At 43.7% G+C, this 20,773-nt stretch overlaps 1 long non-coding RNA gene across 1 annotated transcript in view; it reads right to left on the bottom strand.

Annotated features, from left to right (window-relative positions):
• Positions 1-1,152, bottom strand: part of LOC140002734 (uncharacterized) — a 63,568-nt gene extending 62,416 nt beyond the window's left edge. Inside the window, exon 1 of the long non-coding RNA XR_011810030.1 lies at positions 649-1,152. This is a non-coding gene — a long non-coding RNA (uncharacterized lncRNA). The remainder of the gene's footprint in view (positions 1-648) is intronic.
• Positions 1,153-20,773: the final 19,621 nt, after the last annotated feature.

Below are 20,773 nucleotides of genomic sequence, written 5' to 3'. Positions count from 1 at the left end.
AGTAAAGGGGACACAGGTGATCTGGGCTTTCTGTGCCCAGTAAGCAAGGCACTGCTGGAAGTCATCCTCGCTGCCTCCCTTTTCCAAGCACAACCACACTCAAACAGCCATGGACCAGTAAACTGAAAGCAGCCTCGATACCCTAGCCTCTCCCATCTGGAAAAGCCATAGAAGGCTCTTCAGGAAAACCAGCCACCCCACACAGAGGGAGCTGGTCATTAAGAGCTCACAAGTCCTGGACTTGCCATTCCTGCTGTCACTCCTTGGCTATATTAAAGAGGACCGCATCTGTCTGCTCCTCTGCATGCTCTCTGCTGTTGGCTGCTGGCAAGTTACCAGTTGAAGCTGTGGTGGGAAAGCCTGAAATTCCTCCTTTCCATCTACATTTCCCCTTTGGTTTCTCATGCTCTCCAGACAGCCACTCCTACAGCTTTCTTTCCCTTTTGCCCCGACCTGCTCAGCACCCCGCGAGGTGGTGACGGCACTCAGCCAGACACACTGAACCTGAAGGCTCCCCCCCTTGCCCAGCAGTCGCACAGGGAGGGAGGCAGTATTTATCACCACTCCATCGGCCTCGGCCAGACACTCTTGCCATTAAGATGTCAAAACAGGTTTCTCTCTGGAAATCCAGCAGTCCTGCAGACTTACCCTCGCAGGCAGCAGCCCCAGTCGGACATCTGTTCCCTTTCAACCTCACATGTGCACTTAAAATGCCGGTACTGTCCACTTCTTCGGGGCTTAGGCTCCTATTAAAGCTGCCTTCAGCATGATTCATTGTTATCTCCCCGTGTTGATCTGATTTATGGATTGGCCTGTGTTAATTAAGGTCATAAAATTGGGAGCAGGAAAAGGCTTCCAGCGCTGCGGTGCTGTTTAACGTTGGGTTATTTTCCAGCCCCTATGTTATTTTACAGGGAATGTGAGATGGCACAGCTGACAATCTGTGGTCAGCAATGAGATTTCACTGGGATGAGCTGTCCTCAGCCTCAGGAGAGGAGGCATGACAACAGGAAGGTGAAACCATCTCTGCTCCTCACTGATTTGCAGACACAATTAATAGTCTGAGCTGTTATTATGCAGATTAGCCTTGTGACTACAGCCTCAGCTGAGACTGGAGCTCCATTGAGCTAGGCGCTGTACAAACATCTTGTAAAGATTATCTCTGCCCCAAGAAATTTGCTGTCTGAGCACATGAGAGCCCATGGGCACACTGCAGTCTCCTCTCCTCTGAGACTGCAGCATAACGAAGACCATTTTGGTCAGCTTAGGGATGACCAGCAATGCAGCCCTGGCCAAACACAGCTCCATGCAGGTTCCTGCTGCACTCACAGGGCATGCTGTGCTCTGAGCTTCCATGGCACAACTGTTACTCCTTCCTGAGCCACACGGGTTCACGCTCACTCAAGTATCCAAACTGATACAGCAGCACAAACCTGGTTGGTGCACATTTGGCCTCCTGCTACATACGAAATGGACAGATAAATGCACACAACAAAAAATTATTTCTAGAATGCATTTCTAGTAATTGCACTAACATGTTATAATTTGTATCTATTGTACTTTCATGAAAGTCACTTAATATTAATTAAAACATACTTGCACTCACTGGGAGTGCAGGTTTACTTCTGTCATGTGAACCTGACTTTCTCAGAAAGCATGATGTCTTCCTCTGTTTACTTTCCTCTTCTAGCCAATTTCATTACAAAATTCCCATGAACTGACTCAGAAATTCATGTATTGTGGCCATATTAGCCACTAGGGACTTCCTAAGCATATTCATATTACAATTTTATTTTAACATCAAACTTGACCACTGTAAATCTGCTATGGTTCCACTGCCAGCCACAGCAAAAATGTTTGCTTGATGCAAGCATGATGCAATCATTTATACTTCCAGTGCTATAAACAAATGCTTTATGTCCCAAGATAAAAGTTAAACTATGCTAAATATTTCTATTTGTAATTTACAAAATTTATTTTGTTTTTAAATCAAAAGTAACATATAAATAAACTTAATTCTTCTGTTAAGTGTTTGCTGACTTTATCAAAATAGGAAAATTAAACATGATAAATACTTCATTACATGAAGTCTGTATTTAGTATATATCTTTAAAAAAAAAAAAAAAAAGTACAATTTATAGACTAGTTGAAGGAATTTCTGGGCGAGCTTCTGTGACCTTTGTTATGCATGAGGTCAGATTGATTATCATAATGGTCCCTTCTGGCTATGAGCTATGAATCTGTTAATTTTAGCTCAATATCCTCTTTCTCTGAGGGCGAAGCTAACTGAAATGATATCACATTTTCCACTTTAGGACGAAAGGCACACATACAGTCACTACAATTGAGCTGATGTGCACTGCTGTATTATCACACACTAACTTCTGTGTATATCTGAATCTTTACTCAGCTGGTTGGTAAATCACACTGTCCTTATTGGATCATGAATTATTACTGACAGCCCAGATGATCCTATCCTCTTAAAACTAGGGCATTTAAAAACAATTAAATATTCGCCTTCCTTCTGACACAAACGTTTAAGTTCCTGTTCCGGAGTTTCATTTGTATTTAATTTCTTTATTACTATGGTTTCTTTCTGTATTTTAACAGGACCCAAAATTCTCTCAGTCACCCCATTCCCATAGGTGGAGCTTTAAAAAAAGAGTAAACAGATACAGCGGCACTTAGCAGTGCTGCAGAAAGCATTACAACCGTAGGTTATCAGAAAACAGATTGAACAAAATTGCAATTAAGCACACCAATGTATTTCATGGCAGCAAGACTTCTCTGTGGCCAAGTAAAAGCCACAAATTTCATTTCCAGATCCAGCTGTTCGTATGATACAATGCTAAAAATAAATATTTTTCAACACTGGCAGTTAGCTGAGAGCTGACTATTCCGTTTCAGGCTCATTAAGCTGAAATCAAAACATTTCATCTTGCCCAGCTGAACAGAAGCATTCTGCATTAAGTCAACTTAATATTCCTTTGCCTTTGGCCCTGGTGCTTCCCAGCTGTTGTGCAAAATGGGGTGCAGCACGTTGAATGCTTTGCAGACTGCACCCCTCGTCCATTTCTAGGTTTTTGACTCCACATTTTCCCTAATAGTAATTTCTGTGGGAAACAAGTTAAGTATTTGGTCTCTTTCTCCCAGCTTGGGATGAAAAATAATATTAATATATAAGTATCTCCCTTGAGAGAAAATATCCAATTTTTGCACAGTGTCTATCCAAGATGTTGAATTTGGATAGGGAAAAGCTTTGGTGAAAGCAGAGAGGAGGTTTTTAGCCCAGAAAAATTATATAATGTTTAACAGCGATCAGTTCCCCAATCTACTCCTCTGCAGGGACATCCAAAGAGCTGTGCTGGTACAAAGGAAGGGAGATGGAGGATATGTTGGGAGCAGAAAAGAGTGGCATGAAGCCAGGGCAACTTAATCCACTCATGATACTACAGCCTCAGTGAAAGAAGGTCAAAACAGGGTTTACAACAGAAACACAGACACAACATGATGATGGGGAGACAATCTGCTCTCCATAATATTCCTGTTATCCTAAGCAAACAGAGGACAAGAATTAAATGTACCACAGGGCTGTTCTGTTGTGTTTGTGTAAGAATGCCATTTTAATTTTTAATTTGCTTTCACCAGTGTCTTTAAGTCAATACATTTTATAGCTACATTCTCATGTGAAATCTATATCCTGGCAATTTGAATCAAGATTGCCCCAGGTCAGACACCTGTAAAGCCGAACTGCGACAGGAAACAATGGCACTTTTGTATTAATAGGCAAGAGACAATTCAGAGTCATAGTTGTACCTTTAGGAGGCAGAAAGACAGACTTGTCATGTGATTACATATGTCCATATCAGTACACAAATTTCATGAACTTTCCTTTTTCACTCATCTCCATACCCACTTGTATAGAGGTAACTCAAGGTGATAGATTCCAGAGCAATGGGGCAAAAAATCAACTTCATGCTAAACATGTCTACAAACACTTTTGTAGATTCAATCAGTTTTTAAAGACTTACGCTCCGTATTTTGAAAAAAATTCTTTCATGTTTTGAAAGACATGTGCTTGATGTTTTAACAGCTGAAGTTAGGAATGCAGAAATCAGCCGTAGTGATGTCCCTTTACATCTCCCACCATCCCTGATGTGTGTGGTGAAAGCTGGGAGACCTCACTTATGAGCAGCAGCAAATGAGTTGGGGTGGCTGAGCGGGTCACCCCTCCCCACCTTCCTCACCTTCCCACCTCCTTGTTCTCTCAGAGGTTTCTGCCCCTGCAGTAGGAGTGGCTTAACTGCTCATGAAACCCTTCCTGAGTCACTACAGTTTACTGTATTGTGTCTTAAAGTCTTTTCCAGATGCACTGGAAACAGCCTCCAAGAGAGGGATGGGACAAACAGCTGAAGGCAGCAATTTGACCACCTGTTCCAGCTAAGCCCGTGGATGTCCATGCCTCAACACTCCAAAGCTATTCAGCTTTGCTCAGAGGCAGGGGTATCCCAGCAGACAGACCAACAATGCTTTAGTTTAAAGAACAGCTCTTGAAAGAGCAGACAGGAAGGTGGCCCAGTGAAGTACCAGCAACACCCTCCTGGTTGTGCATCTTCCAGAAAAAGATGATGCTAATGCTCTGAAAGAGGAAGCTTCAGGGAAGTGAGAGGCGGCTGCTCCCTCTGTACATCTCTGTAGAAGCTTTGAGAGTGCCTTCTCTTGCAGCCAATGGCTTGGATCCTCTGAGCAACTCCACTACAATTCACAGGAGAACTACTAATTTTCTGGAAGCACTAGAGTTATAGATCCTAAGGCATAAAACATCTATCAGCCTTAATTCAAACAAAAAATGCTGTATGTTATTACATAAGTTGAAGCCCTGTTATTTTCTCCATGCTAAGTGCCTCTTAATTGAAATCTATGATCTTTTTTTTCCAGGCCCCTCTCCAGCCCACCACCCAAAGATTAGCGATGCATGTAGTAATGTGTCGTTAGCATGCAACACTGTGTGGTAGGGATTGCCCGTGATTATTCCACCAATTCCCTCTGTGGCCCGGTCTTCTTATAGAGGCAAAAGGGTCTTGCCAGAGCTAATTAAAATTAAATAAGAAGAATTTTTTCCAGAGGCCTCCCTCCACAAATTACAAGTCATATATACAACACTCAATTTTGCAGCCCATAATCACATTAGTAATGCCACTGAAGTGAACAGAGCTCCTTGGGTGAGTAAGAGTTACTTGTAAAAAATAGTACTTCAGATTTGTTTACAGCCTAAGCTGGACTCAGTCCAAACTGAGAGCATCATACACCCTACTCCTATTCATAATTTTGGGGCAAAGTTCAAAGGACAAAGTTCATCCTTTTAAGAAGTGAAGCCAACTGAATATCTGATGAACGTTGCTTTCTATTTAGAGATACATGGAGTGTTCCTAGCAACTTGATGCCACTGATGCCTTATGATTACAATTTTAAAAGGCACATTGTTTTTGTAGCTGACTGATCAGAAGTGAAAGAAAACCACAGTATCTCTTCAAGGATGAGTCTTTTGGGCTGCACTGGATGGCATGCATGCACACCTCCATGAGAAGCAGTCAGAGATACATCTGCTGAACAGAATAGGACAGAGCCAGTTCTGGCACCAAATACTATTTAGCATAGCTCAAGTCTATGGAAACGATCGAGCTGGGATGTTCAAGCTGAAATGAGAATTGGGCACCTTGCTTTCAGTGCAATTTTCAGACAGCAGAGTATCTCAGGGCTATGGGCACAATGCTTGAAGCAAAGTATCCTCCATAGGCAGGATGACTGTGGCATGTTTTGGGCCTGCACAGAGGGGTCATTCATACCACCAGAAGATATTCCACAGCATTTCAGTTGAAAATGGGACACTCATCTGGAGTTTGCTGACCCACTGAGCTCCTTTCCTGGGTTTTGGCAGGCACCCCAGTAGCCCAGTAGTTCTCCTGCGCCACACCACTGCATATGGAGATGCTGGGGAGGTGGACATGGTGCTGTGATATAAACACAAGCCCTGTGGGCAAGATTCTGTCTCCCTGAGGACCTTAATTCCCATCCCAGTCATACATGTATGGCATAGAAACCTTCTGACAGGGATACCTGGCTGGCACTTTTGTCAGCACTGGCTGAAACAGGTCAGAAAGGAACGAGTGGTGTGTTGTGGGGAGGAACTAGAGTTACAAGATAATTCAAAGTGGTATTAAAAGCTAAAGGTAGTATAAAAGTATACAGAATATTATCTTAAAGTGTGATTTTTGTGAGAGCATAAAGGAGTTAAGTACCAAAGTCACACAAGCAGTGGGTCTTTGGAAGCTAGTATCCAGCTCCTTCGGGACCCTTTTGTTCAAAGACAATGCTGAAATAACTGCGGCCATCACGGCCAATACCAGTGACTTACAGAAACCAAACCACAAGGTTTCAGACTGACTTGAGCCACACAGTTAGTCTGCACAATGAATGTCTGCCTATACCACACATATCCACAAAGGGTCAGAGCTGAAGGGCCCCTGGGGTGTCATGAAACACTCCCCTGCTCACATGGACGTTTGACTTTTGGTCTTAATTCATGTGCTCTTGGGATAGGTCTGGTTGCTCTCTGAGGGAGAAACCCGGCACTGATTCACACTGAAGAGAACCAGGCCCCCACAGTGTGGTCTCCCCTTCAGCACAAATTACACATTATGCTACAGTTTCGGCATTCCTTGGTGGTTTGCCATACTGACATTGTATGGGAGCTTCCCATACTTTCAGAAGAGAAGGGCTTTCCCCCACCAGAGGCAGACAGAAAGGCCAGGTGGAGTTTCCAGAAAACCTACTACCAGGAGTGTCCTTCCCACACCCCAAAAGTCCTCCATGATATTGCTACCTCCAGCAGAGCAAACTGACCAGCAAACAATAAGTAAAAGTTTACTTCCTATGAAGGATCTTTGAAAGTCCTTTGGGACTACAGTACAGATCAGGACAATATAAGTCTTTGGGACAGCAAGTGCAGGAAACTGAAACAATGTTCATTTTTTTATTATTTTTAATAAAATGAATTCCATATTGTATTGCAATATTTCTATGAGGCTGCTCTTCAGCCACTCATGGCCCTTAGCACACCCTCTTCTCCTTCCCTGGGGGCACCTGACATTTCTAACATCAGCAAATTTGAATGTGATTTATTCAATTTCTTAAATATAGCACTTACCTAGTTATAAAATACCGCCCCAATTCTTTTATATACAATAACCATTGTGCTTACGATGACTTAAGCCATGCATATTATTTTTTTAAAAGAATTATATTTACATGGAATGTTTAAGAAAAGAATTTGCCAGATTCCGGAAGTACACCTTCCTTTAGAACAGGAAGGAGATCATTAATTTTTACCTTAAAACCCAACAAGTGTAATGGTTTATTACCCAGAGGGAAACCAGTGAGAGAGTTTCTTTTCAACTTGATGAGGTAGGTGTTTATATTAAGAGATTGTTCCGAAACCCTGGTGCCACCAGAGAGTAACAACACTCAGATCTTACCTCAAGCTCAAAGCATTTTAGCGATGAAGTCAGTCATATTAGGGGGAACACCTGAGGCACAGACAGCGACTTACTCAAATCCACCTCAGAGGTCAGTAGCAAAGCTGAGCTTAAAATCAAGGCTCCAGTCTCTCTCTTCTACTTGTCTAACCATGATTCTTTCCTCACTTTTAAAGAATCAGTCAGAAAGCCTTTTTCTATAGTGATTAACTCCTCCTTAATGGACTGGGCTTTAGGGATTTACTCTGTCATACTGTGAGGTTCTAGTATGCATTGTCCCTGGATTTTGAGCTCAGTACAAGGAGATTTGAAGAGATTGCCTGTAACTCAGAATTTGACAGGATTTTGGAAAGTCCTATTTAGAAATAAAGAGGAGAGGACAATAAAAAAGATCTATGGCCTTGCTGACACAGAACCACCATGTGCTCACGTCTATTCATGTCTCCCAAGTGACCCTATTTCTGGAAATGCCCAACAAGAAGTGCGGGGATCTGAGGAGGGTGATATAACAAGGAGTGCTTTTTTCAAAATAATTTCCGAATCAATTATACAGCAGGTGAACAAAGTCCAGCACAAATCAAGACTAAGAACCCATTCCTCTTCAGCCCTTGAGGATCCAGCCCACCATCAGTACACTTGTGCCACTGCAAATACCTTGTTTCTACCAATAAAGTCTTAAGCATGCTGTCAGTGATCTTTTGACTCATGTGGGCAGCATGACACCAACACTGGTATCCTGGCCACGTAATGATTAGGGAAGTTCTGTCTAGCCCTTTCCACATTCCTGCTGGTGATTCAGTTCCCTTATACCCTCCTTTGCTGCACAACTTTGTCAGTAAATAGGCCATGTCCTGCAGGTGGGGCTTCATTCCAACAGCAGCAAAAGTAATTCCTGAACATAATTGTTTTCTTTTATTTCCAGGCTTCAAAGCAATCTGTGATCCCTCAGAATCTGGGAAAACATTGCTCTTTCTATAGAATGTTACTTCTCCTGTAGACATGCACGTACGTACCCCTAGGACCCAAAGGCAAACACAGGGGGAACTTCAGTCCTAGAGCTGAACTCCAGCTGCATTCATCACCTCATCTGTTATTTGATGGACTTTTGCCAATGGGCATTGTCCGCATGATAAAAAAGGAAAACAAGGAAGAAAAAAAAAAAAAAAAAGCAAACAACTTTCCAGCTAGTATTTTAAGGTTCTGAATAATATGCCATTTCCAAGAAAGGAAAAGTACAGTCTTTTTGAGCATGTGTTTTGGCTCTAGTTGGTCATGGAGAAGGTGTGCCCATATATGACTGGTCTTCCAGTATGACCATTGCATTTAGTCAGTAGGGAGTGTGAGAGAGAGGGGAGCTGCAGTCTCTTGGGCCACATCTTCTCCATTGGCAAATCTTCCCCTTTGGGAGAATGCAAAGAAAAGATAAACAGTATGGAAGAAGATGTGGTGCCAGGGTCTCCTTCATATCCAGACATCATGACTTTAAAGAATCTCCAGATTATATTTGCCATTGAAAGTAAGCTCCATGCAGGCAGTGACCTACCCTGTGCAAGATTTTGTGTGACACCACCAACATCCATTCACTGCTGCCTAGGAAAATGGTTTGTGCAGCCTCTGGTCCCTACACTCAACTCCCAGACATCACTTTTAGAGAAGCTTCCCCCTGCCCTTAGGGCAAAACTGGACTTAAAGCCCAAACACCTTCCTGGACACTCGTGTTCACTAAAAGCAGCACCTTGACAGAGTTCTTCATTGTGAACACCCCTCACAATTTGTCACTAAGTACCAGTGGGTGGGTTGTCTTGAATCTGGTACTGGGCACATGTATGCAGTTACAGACAAGAGCCTGCACCCTGGACTAGATGAGAACAAATCCAGAGAGCAGGGGCAAGTACGTTCAAACATACATTAAACTAGTGAGATATAAGAGCCACCAGGCAGAGCTGAAGCCACAGAGCAGTATCTGCCTTCTTTTTCCCCCATCCAAACTGAGGAATTCTTGTCTAAGCAGAATCCAGATTCTGGGCAGAGAATAATCCATATTCGTGACCCTCTGGGCTGAGGCAGAGTGAAGCAAGCTGCCAGATGCAGGGTGGAGGCAACTCCAAATGAGCTGCTCTGGGCCTCAGGACATCCCCACAGCTGTGCCATGGAGGTGTGTGCACTGACCTAGAGATGCTGCTGCGAGCATGGTCACCCCTGAGCTCCCCAGGATCTGGAGAGCTTGAGGAACACCCTCTCTTCTGCACCACAGAGCAAGTTGCTTGGGAGCTCTGAACCACTCCATTGTACTTCTTCCCAGGGTGAGAGAGGGGGCTTGGTAAGTGGAAAGGGGTTTAAAATGGGCAGTGCTCTTAAATGTTGCTGTTACTGAACCAAGAAACCAATTATCCTGTTACTGAACCAAGAAACGCCTTCCCTTACCACGGTCCAATTTTGACTCATTGTGGAACCAGGGGAAAGAATGTCTGTGCTTTCACTGGCAGGTCCTGGAGAAACCACTGGGAAATAAGTTTTCATAAATACACGCATTTTTCACGAAAGTGGTAGGAACGTCTCCATCTAGTGGTCTGCCCAGGGAAGCCTGACTTCAGGCTCCAGCCTGCACTCCATGCAAAGTCCACTCTGTAATTTGGCTTCTCCAGCTGTACATCAATACAGCAACATTTCCCAAACTTCCAGGGGGTCCCGCTAATGTCGGAGAAAGGCCTGGAGATTCTTGGCTGGATGCTCAGCTGTGAGCCGCAGTCCAGATTCCACCCACTGGGCTTAGCCAGAGTAGAAGGGGATCAAATTGTCATCTCGACATCTGTTTTGAATCCAGCAAGGACACTGTAGTGTCACACACATGCACACACACATCCTTGCGCAGATATAGTGCCTACAAGTGTCAGGCCATGGTGACATCCCAGTGCTTTCAAAAGGTGGAGGTGTGGGTGAGAGGGAAATCTGCCTGTCCATTAACCTCTAACTACGATTTGCTTAGTTCTAGTTAACTGTGAGTACAGCAATAATGCCAGCATTAATGCATTTATCTCCTTAGCATCTCTAAGAGGCAGGGCAGTACTGTCAGTCTCGTTTTACAGGGGGGGAACCAAGGGCCAAGAGTGGCCGCAGTCAAGCCACACAGCAGACCAGAAGAGGTGAGTGTAGGCCTGTTTGCTGGCTTCACTTTTACTGATATCCCCAGAGCCTGGCAGAGGGTCCAGAGCAAAGCTGCAGCCCAGTCTAAATACAGCAATACAGCTTAATTCCCCAAGCTTGGTGTAAAGCAGTATCTCAGCCAGGGGACACACTCAGATACCTCAACAGGAGAGCTTTGTGTTGTCACCAAGTACAGTGATGGATTGCCTGCTAGAAGGTAGATTTCATCCTGCATGGCAGATGGGGAAAGAGCCATAGAGATAGCTCACAAGAGTGCAGAGGGGAGAAGGGGCCAGGTCCTCCTGCTGACCAGGCAAAGTGCGTCGCCTGCCGCACTGTCTTGGCCCCAAAACTAAGCATTTTGAGGGGCAGCCAAAAGGGGAGAGTGGAAATGGACAGGGAAGTACAAAAAATGGCAGGGACTTCACACAATGTAAGCAGACACGTTGAAGATGGAAAAAGCAGCTCTAATCAAACGGAGCTCCGAATTTCCCTCTAGACACAGGGTATTAAAAATAATCCCAGCTGAACTTTACCCACCTCTCTCACAGCATCTTCCAGCAGCTTCAAAAATAAACAGCTCTGCCTGGGTGGAGCTGCAGCCATAGGGGATTACAGGCACTGGACTAACCCGACGTGAGTGCAGGGACTGTGAGCAGCACTTCCCTGGCTGTCTGGAGGGTTCTGCCATGTACAGTTTGTGACTGCAAAGGCAACCATCCTGAGGATAAGACACAGTGAAAGGAAGCCTGAGGAAAGGGCTGTGAGGCTACTCGCTGCTCCTCACAGCCAGACCAGGCTGGAGGCTCACTCCTGTCCCAGCCCCAGCGCAGCCTTCCCACCCCACTATGGGGCACCTCCACCAGCGCTGGGGAACACTTCATCCTCCTCCAGGACGTGGGCCTTGTTTCAAAACCCACCACCTACAGACAGCCTCTGCTCTGCTCCCACATGCCTGCATGCTCTCCTTCACATGGCATTTCCAGAGCTCCCCATCACGCCAGCTCTCACACCTCCCCACGGCCCTCAGTTTCACACCTCCCTCCTTTCCATGCACACCTGCCCAGGAGCTGTCCCCATGCCTCCAGCCTCACACAGTCACACTCAAACCCCTTTTCCATGCAATCTTCACCTTATGATGCCACTTTGCCTTGAAGCCACAGAGCATGCACACTTGCTCTCCCCCTGCACACCTTCTCTCCTTTTCCCAGGTTTTGGCATCTTGTGCCGATGGGCTTTATGGTAATCCTGTGTTTTTCCAGCAGTGGTGCTCCCTTCCATGTCCCCCCCCAGAACCACATGGGGCAGCACCTCACCAGGTGTCCCAAGAAGAGGTGGCTTTGGACCTTACGCACAGTACCCCATGATACAACCTCCATATTACAAGATGACAGGAAACACATACATCACATTTTAAGAGGCTTTAGCACAAGTGAAATAAATCCCTGTGTCCCTGGGGCTCTTTTACCCACAGGCTCTCCAAGCCCAGGATGAACATTCCACCAGAAGGGTTGTGGTGCTGTGACAGCAGGAGGACAAATGTGCCTGGTGGAATCAGGGCCAGGATGGGGCACAGGCTTGCTGGAAAACCCAGGGTCTCTCAAAGACCACATTTAACCACAAAACAGTTGTGACAGGCTTTGCATCTCTCCTCTGGAGTTGGGCCAGCAGCACATTTAGGCTAAGTCTGGCTGGGTGGGAGTTGGGGAGCACAGAACGGGAGCTGTATTGGCGCCAGGGAAGAGGATGCAGCTTTGGGTGTGAAACAGTTCCTGCCTGGCTCCTGAGTGGCTCATGCTTCAATCTCTGCTCTTAAGTTATCTGAGGTTATTCAGGTAAACACAATTTCCTGCATTAGGCTCCACTGATCTTCAGACACCAGAAAGCTTTTCACTTCTCAACAATTTCTCTCCCAGGAACTGCAAGATCTAAGAGTACCTGGCAGATGACAAATTAGCCCATCCTGGGCCAGTACACTGCTCTCCATCAGTTGTCTTGCTGTTCCCCTCTCAGTCCTAAGACTGGGATCCCTTCCACCCTCAAGCCCTGCCAACTCCTAACACTGTACAGAAATGCCCAGGGGAGGTGGGAAGCACTGTCTCCTGCAGACTCCAAGTCTCTAGCAAGTTCCGAATTTTTAAAGGTGTTAACCTTGTTTGAAAGGGGAAGCAAGCGACAGGGCTAGGCTGCAGCAGAAATAATCAGACTGGGTGGGAATTACAGCTCCTTTTGGCTGGGCCACACAATCCACTCAGCAACAAAACCTTTGTTAATCTCCCACATATTTCCTGCTGTAACATTAATTGTTGGGTATTATTCAGGGGAGGCAGCAGGCATTTGGTAGGAATTCTATTCTGATGGAGCAGTGGCCAGCACTCCCTCATTGTGCACAAACAATGCCTTTTTGGAAAGATCCTTTCAAAGGGACTTGGCCAAAAGATTGTTTTCTAAACTGCCCTCCAGGCCAATTTTGACTGCTCTAATTCAGGCAAAGCACAGGCACTCAACCACTCAATATGTTATTGCTGATCTCACCTTGTGTCTCTCTCATTCTGATCAGGGAAATTCTCATTGATTTCTGTCCTCTAGTACATCCTTCTCCCTTCTCAGAGGGGAAATCAAAGCTTTCTGACGGTCTCAGGTGTGCCAAGGCAACCTATGCCCTACTCAAACTCAAGCTGCCAGGCAGCAGTCCCCAAGGAGGCATCAGTTGGATGTGCAGGCACATGCTCCCACCTTGGTCTGCCCTGGGATTGAGGTGGGGGACTTTTTGCAGGGGAATCCCCCAAAGGAGGCTGCAGCTTCTTCTCCTTCCAGGCTGCCCACCTGCCTGGGGGGCAGGAACAAGGCCAGAAACCTTCCTGCTTCTAGATGAGGTTTCCCCAGCATAGACCTGGTGAGAACACAGCTGGGCTAGCAAGACTGACCCAGCACAAGCATGCACGGATGTGCCAGGCCAGGCAGTATTTTCCCTTGGTATTTTTAGAAATGTCTTTCTGGCATGAGTGAGGAACTTTTGGGATGGGACAGAAGGGGCATGGGAAAAAGCAGGCTTACACATGAGAGAGAGCCCTCAGGCGGCATCTGACATGGGGCTTGGAGAATGTGGCAGAGAAAGAAAATCTAACACTGGCGAGTTCATGAAGCAACAGAAAACCACTAACAATCAGTTCCTTCAAGTCCAAGGCCTCACAGATGTTCCTGAGCCTGTCAGTCCTTCCAGTTGTATTCTGATGTGACAAACCCAAATTTTTAACATACCAGAGTGCCTTCCCCACCTTTCCTATACGAGTTGCTCATTGTTCTCTCACTCCTTGTGGCAGGCGATTGCTCCTTGCCAGGCAGTGTTCAGTAGATGTTAAAGAGTCACCAGTTTCCTGAAAACTGTAGTGAAGACTGTGAAACTAAACAACACGTGCTGCACAATAAGTCATAAAGCATGTGTGAAAAATAGTTGACACAGAAGCTGCCATGGAAACCAGTGCTACCAGAGAACACACAGTCACAGAGCTCCCATTAAAGGCTGCAAAGCTGAACTCCAACTCTAATCACTAAGGCAGAATATATTAAATTTACCCTTATGTCCCATTCAGCCTTCACAGCAGGTTAGCTGAAAACTGTAACCGTTTCCGCTAGCAGTGCTGGATGTTAGTTGCTAGTAATTAAATTACCAGAAATATTCTTACAGAGAAATTCTTTTCATCTTGCATACCCCAGAAACTGTTTTTACTGACTCGGCACAGCTCTTCTCCCAGCAAGTGAGTCTGTTTCAAACAGACTGCATGATTTCCCAGGTTCGGGTCATATTCTACTTGGTTGCCTCCCAGCTCCCCCAGCAACAACACCCTACAAGCCCAAGGTGGAGTAAGAAACATGGTGAAACCAGATTAGGCTGGTCAGGCAAGATGGGGAGCAACATCCTGAAAACTACACAATGCCCTGCAATTATCACAGGCATCTCCCACAACACATTCAGCTGTGATCATTAGATACTAGTTAGAAGGAAGTAAGTAACCTCAAAATATTTGCATATATATGTATATATTTACATATATACATATATATATATATATATATATATAGCATCCAACAGGCAGAGGAGGGGTGTGGGAGGCTTTTGGCTAGCACTTCCATCTGTAGTGAAGAAGTGCTCCAGGCTGTCCTCATTCCCAAAGCTGGAAGGTTTCTCAGATGGCCTCACTGGCTGGGTTTCGGACATGGCTGTTGCATATTCTGAAGTGATGGGGATATACCAGAATTTATCACCCACGGCAGCAATTACAGATGAGAACAGCGCCAAGCTATTTGGTGTGGTCTGGATCTAGACATGAGATTCTATTTATTCCCTCTGCCATTTGCTTCAAAAGATTTTGATGTATCCAAGGGCCTGAGCCGTGCATTTAGCGTATTTTTGTGCTCTCTCTCAAGGCCTGGTCTTTATCTCAGTGACTTCAGAGAGCTTCAAGATTGCACTGGTTCAGTCTATGAGGAAAGACAGCTATTTTGCTGACTCTACAAACTTATAACAAGGCTTTTACTGACCTATAAAGGAAGCGTTTAGGCCAGACTTGTCAAAAATAGGGCACCAGCAAACTGATTTCACCTTATTTTTAATCCACCTAAATACCATAGGTTAGAAAGTTCATCTCATACTCAGACGTTTATAGGGATCTTATTTTGCCCAAGAGTTTATAGAAACAGAAATGGTGGAGGAGAAAATAAAATCCTGATGAAGAAAAATTAGGATTGACTAAGAAACCCTGATGAAGAAAAATTAGGACTGGTTAAAAATTTGGAAAAAATATTTTTCTGCACAAAAGTTAGATCTTTGAGTAAGTGGTATTTTCTGAGTATGTGAAAAATGTGTGTTTTCTATAGAAAACAAAGTGTCGTAACCTTTTGACAGAAATGAAAGTTGGTCTGCTCAATTCTTTTGGCTAACATTTTTTGGTTTATAGGTGAAAAACAGACTTGTTTCAGAGGGAGAAGCAAGAGGAAGAGGAAGGGTCAGGTAGGGAGGAGTCCAATTACAGCTCTGCAAGAAAATAATTAAAAATAAACTAGAGAATGCCCCACTACATATAAGAATGGATGACAGATCCTGAAAAGGGGAAGAAATGTGAAAAACTAAAATTAAAGCATAGGTTCAGATTTAACGAGGCTCTTAAGAACAGCAAAGTCAGTGCCTTTATAAGAACCAGAATAAGGTCTTTGGCTAATGCTAAGGCCTTTTTTACACATTCAGGATCACAACTCAGTTTTCTTACAGTGCTGTTTGCGGTACGTACCTTGTTATTATGCTCCAGCATATCAAACTGCAATACATACAGCTTTTAATGACATGTGGAAGGTGAAAGCCTAGATAAAAGAAACGTACTTGACAGTCATGGTAGGAAAATAACAGTATATGCCATTAAACAAATAGCCCTCAATGCATAAATATTGTGATATGAGATCAAGCTGCAGTTCATCAGCTTGAGAAGAAGCACTTATGAAGCTGTCTCTTAGACTCACTGAAATCCAAAGTACTGCTGCTGACTCCAGGTTAGCCTAGATTTGTTTCTTCATATGAAGGACATGAATGTTATGGCACCAAAGAAAGCGATATCTCTTCATTTGCTCTTTCCTCACATGAGAAGATGGGGAAAAGATTGTATTTTTGAAATTATCATTTTAATGTTAAAATACCTCCACTCATGCTGCTAAAACCTATATTGAGCAAATTACATCAGGTCTTCTGGTGTCAATTCAGCGGAGCAAATTTACACGTAGGGAAATTATGATCCAAACTGATTCACACTTCAGCATTTTTTCCTACGAGATGGACCTCAGAATGCCAGTTTTATCTCCCAACCTCGACAAAAGCAGCTTAAAGGCTTTCCCATCACACTCAAAGTGAGAGCTGATAAGGCTCAAAATCCAGAAATTGCTTACTTTACAACTCTAAGTCCCTTTCAAGCTGACCTTCTGCCCTGAAAGCCTAAAATCCCTCACCAACAACTATATTTAGGCAACTGAAGAGCTGGAACATCTGTTAATAATAACAGCAGTCTCAATTGGAAATGACATTTATATACCATTGTATAGAAAGCATCATGACACTGCAAAAACTTTGGAAAATACCCTTTGTAGACTTCAGACTGGAAAATTACCTGCTAGACAATTTGTGTGTCACCAGAGGTGCAGAGTGACAATCATGTACAGGAATAATCCATATATATGAAAAAAAAGTTATACAAAACTCAGCAATATGATCTGCCATTATTAATAATAATAATAATTATTATTATTATATTTATTTATTTTTTAAAAGCATCTGAAACATTCTTTAATCAGAATGTCTTTCATGATCTTTCGAAGATGTATTTCAACACTACCCTTCTAGCACTGAAAATACAAAGCCATCAGCAATTAACCAATGCCTGAGAAAGGAAATAAAACTGACGGGTATTTTCACCTCCCAAGCTGAGCAGCATGTGAAAAAACAAACAAGCAGCCTTCAGGACCTCATGGTACTTTCTTTTGATTGCTTCCTTTTAAAGGGGGCTGCAAAGCTAAATGGAGCTCTGGGTCAATATTAGCAGCATTCATTGTTTGCCCTGCCTGCTCTTCATCACAGCTTGCCTAGGGCTATGCATGTTCAATACATAAATAAGCAAAATAATCTCAGATAAAAGTTCTTTGCAGATATCCAGAATTCTGTTGGTTCACATTCTGATTCTTTGAGAATCCTAACAATGTTCTGGCAGTGTTGAAAAATAATAATTAAAAAGTCTATTTCATACAGCCATGGCAGCAGAAGTTAAGGTGGGATCTAGCGTGACTGAAAACTAGATGCTCAGGAATGCAAGCTGGGTTCAGACCTTGTCTGCTGGACCTCTAGCATCCTTGGTAAAGATTTGTTAGGCTTTCTTTGCTATGCTGTCCTGTACCAGCTGTAGGTGATGATTGGCTGCTCCTCTAGACAGGACATCATATCAGTTGGCACTCAAATGCAAGAGCATCCTTCCTCAGGTGAGGGCTAATGGTTGTGTCTGAGAGGCTCAAACAGATTTACATCCCTGGCCCTGCCTGCTTGCAGTCATAGCAACCCATATGGCAATTAAGTGCCTGTTACACTGGTGCACTAGTACTATTTCCTACACTAGTGGGAACATCCTAAATTTAGCAGCACAGTATCAACACAGAGGGCAAACAGTGTAAGACTGTGTGATTAATTAACGTGCAAAAGTCAGCACATGGGCACTTTAACATACCAAGCTGTACCACATCTGAAAGTAAAGTCTGGGCTCCTCAGTCCAACAGCATGCTCACACTGATAATTGGGATCAACTTTGAGGTCACCATTAAACTATGATCCAGCGACCAGCTGAGTTGGAAACCCCTATTTAAATCCTTTGTCCAAAGCAGTCATGGGAGTTTGGCTGAATTCCCACATGTGAAGTTAGTACCATCCCTAATCTTGGTCCTCTCTGCTGTATTTGGGATTTACTCAGGAATGCAGAACCTCAGGCCAAGAAGATCCCCTGCAACTCCACCATCCCGGGTTCTCACTCCCACTCCCCCTGTACCTCACTTCTTTCACCACCCCACAAGTAGCAGCAAGTCCAGGAGGGTAGGTAAAAGACATTCATAATTGCTTCCTAGAGGAGAGCACAGACACCTTGGTGATTGTGGAGTGTCTGGGTGCTTGTTACATGCCTGGAAAGTGCTGAGGTCAAACTCAGTTCCTGCTGCCTCTGATTTCAGCTCTCAGCTCACTTAAAAACTTGAAGCTGTATCATGTAGCATGTGTTCGTTAATTTGAAAATTAACTTCTGGGGGACAAAAGGTGAAATAAAGTAGGGAAGGGAAGAAGGACAGGGAAAGGGAAAGGAAATTGCTTCACTGGACCACATTTTATTAATTTTTTCACTGTCTCTTTTTCAGCTGGCCAAATAATTGTCTAGGCTCTTTCAAATCCCGCAGAGGAATTTGGGAGACTGGAGTGATGTGCACTTGTCACAACTCACCCAGCAACAAAAAGTTCCCAAGCACTGGACTCTGAGCCAGCCAGCAGGACACTTCATGACTCCACTAACAAAACCAATAATTAGACTTACAGAGAGTGACAGCTATGAAAAATAAACAGCAACAAAGATTAAAGACTCCAAAGCTGCCCAACCAATGGGAGCCAAAGTTTATGTACTCAGACCTCTGAGAGCTCCCCTGTGGTCTTTTGGCAATTTGATTTAATTTAGTCTGTATTTCTAACAAATAATTTTAAAAGTAAAAAAAAAAAAAAAAAAAACACAATGCTTTTGTCCAGTATTCATGTTTAGTTGATTACAGCTCTACAGCTTCCACAAAATCTTGGAAAGCTTTAATAGTCAGACAACCGTTACTGGATCCATTAATTCCTCATTTTTTTTTTATATATTTTTTTTTGTTGCAGATGTTTTTTCCTTCACTTATAGCACAACAGGGCTCACCACTTCCAGTCATAGTCAGCTAGGAAGATGGGAGTCCCCTGTCCCTGTGGGAAATGAACATACACATGGCCAACATACAGGGCTCCACACATGTCAGGGAGGAGGAACTATTCCTGGTCCTGCCTCCAACACCACTAAAGAAGAGAAGGATTTAAATACACACTTTCATCCCAAACAGTGGAGACATTAATTTTGGTATTAACTGCTACACAAAGGTCAGTTAAAAATACTGTTTTCCTCTTCTTTGTGCACTGCAATTTGCCTTACTTTTTTCTATTCATCCTCTGATTAGACAAATCATCTTGCCGTTCAAAGGATTTATCTTTTTCAATTTTGTCTGCCTTTTATAGTCTGCCTTTTGTCACCTTACTCCTCTGCAGACCTTTCCCCTTCAGTCCTGACCATGCCAAGGGGAATTTGAGAAGCCAGCCATGGAATTCCCAGCTTCCTTCTGCTGCCCTTTGGGGTTACAGACCCAACTCACCTTTCTCCAGATCAAGTCTGCACCATTTTTAGCATGGAGATAGGCACCAAAGTCTTCTGAAAGGAGATTAGAGTCTAAAAGATAAAGAGTCCAGAAAACAGGTCTCATCTTGACAAGCATACAAATCTCTGCAGATAAATATCACACTGAAGTATGAAATTAAGCTCTTCAGACATGCTCTCAAACTGAAGGCTTATGCTAGCCTCAAATCATGGAGGCTGAACTGCATATGAGTGTTTGGTGCCTGCTAGGGAACTGGCACCAAGGGTGCTAGCCCACAGTTAGCAATAGCATTGAGTTTTCATGCAGCAGACTGCATATTGACTTTTATCCTCCCAGCCATGTTTTATGGACAAACACCAGTCACTCAATGCTGGATTGAGAAGTTCATCCAACTGCACTCCCCCAGACCCTCCTTCAATAATTTTTGAAATATCTATCAGTGTACCATTTTCCACTAGATATCAAAAATTCCTTATCTATTTTGAGAACAATGTCAAAAGCTACTTGCTTTTTGTACTAATAGTTTGAGAGAAGGGAATTCCAATGTGATGGATCTGAGGAAGGAAATTTAAGAAATGAAAACCCTGAATGATTTTTTTTTTTTTGAACTGGAATACATTGTATCTGTGTGACTCTATAGTAAAATGGTGGTTTTTAAATGATTGCTCATTTTATGCTAGAATATACTTTTTTACATACTTTTTCTTATCTCTTCCTGCAAAGGAGATTCTCCACCCTTCCTTGTACCTTTGGTGATTTCAGGAATTTACTTGTGAGGATGTTAATTCTGGAGAAATGTTTTATCATGAGACTTTTCTCTCTCGCTCTTTTTTTATTAATATTATTATTTTTTTTAATTTTGTTCTTTAGTTTCCTTTTACTTAACTCTGGGTTTTTACACAATGAAAGAACAAGACAAAAAAAAATGTTGTCTTCCTGGTATTCTGTATATGGAAGATACCTTTCTACTTTCTAGATAACTTGGCAGTACTCAGAAGGCTTGCTTCTTAGACACCAGCACACACACACACACACACACACACAGAGCTACTCTTTACATAATGGACCCAGCCCCTGTGTGTGGCCAGCTCCAGGCCAGCGCAGGCTCAATGGTGGCTCTTAGGATTCCCACCATC

The sequence above is a fragment of the Anas platyrhynchos genome, chromosome 6 (genome assembly GCF_047663525.1).
Source record: "Anas platyrhynchos isolate ZD024472 breed Pekin duck chromosome 6, IASCAAS_PekinDuck_T2T, whole genome shotgun sequence".
NCBI classification, from domain to species: Eukaryota; Metazoa; Chordata; class Aves; order Anseriformes; family Anatidae; genus Anas; species Anas platyrhynchos.
This window is presented reverse-complemented; position numbering and strand designations above follow the sequence as displayed.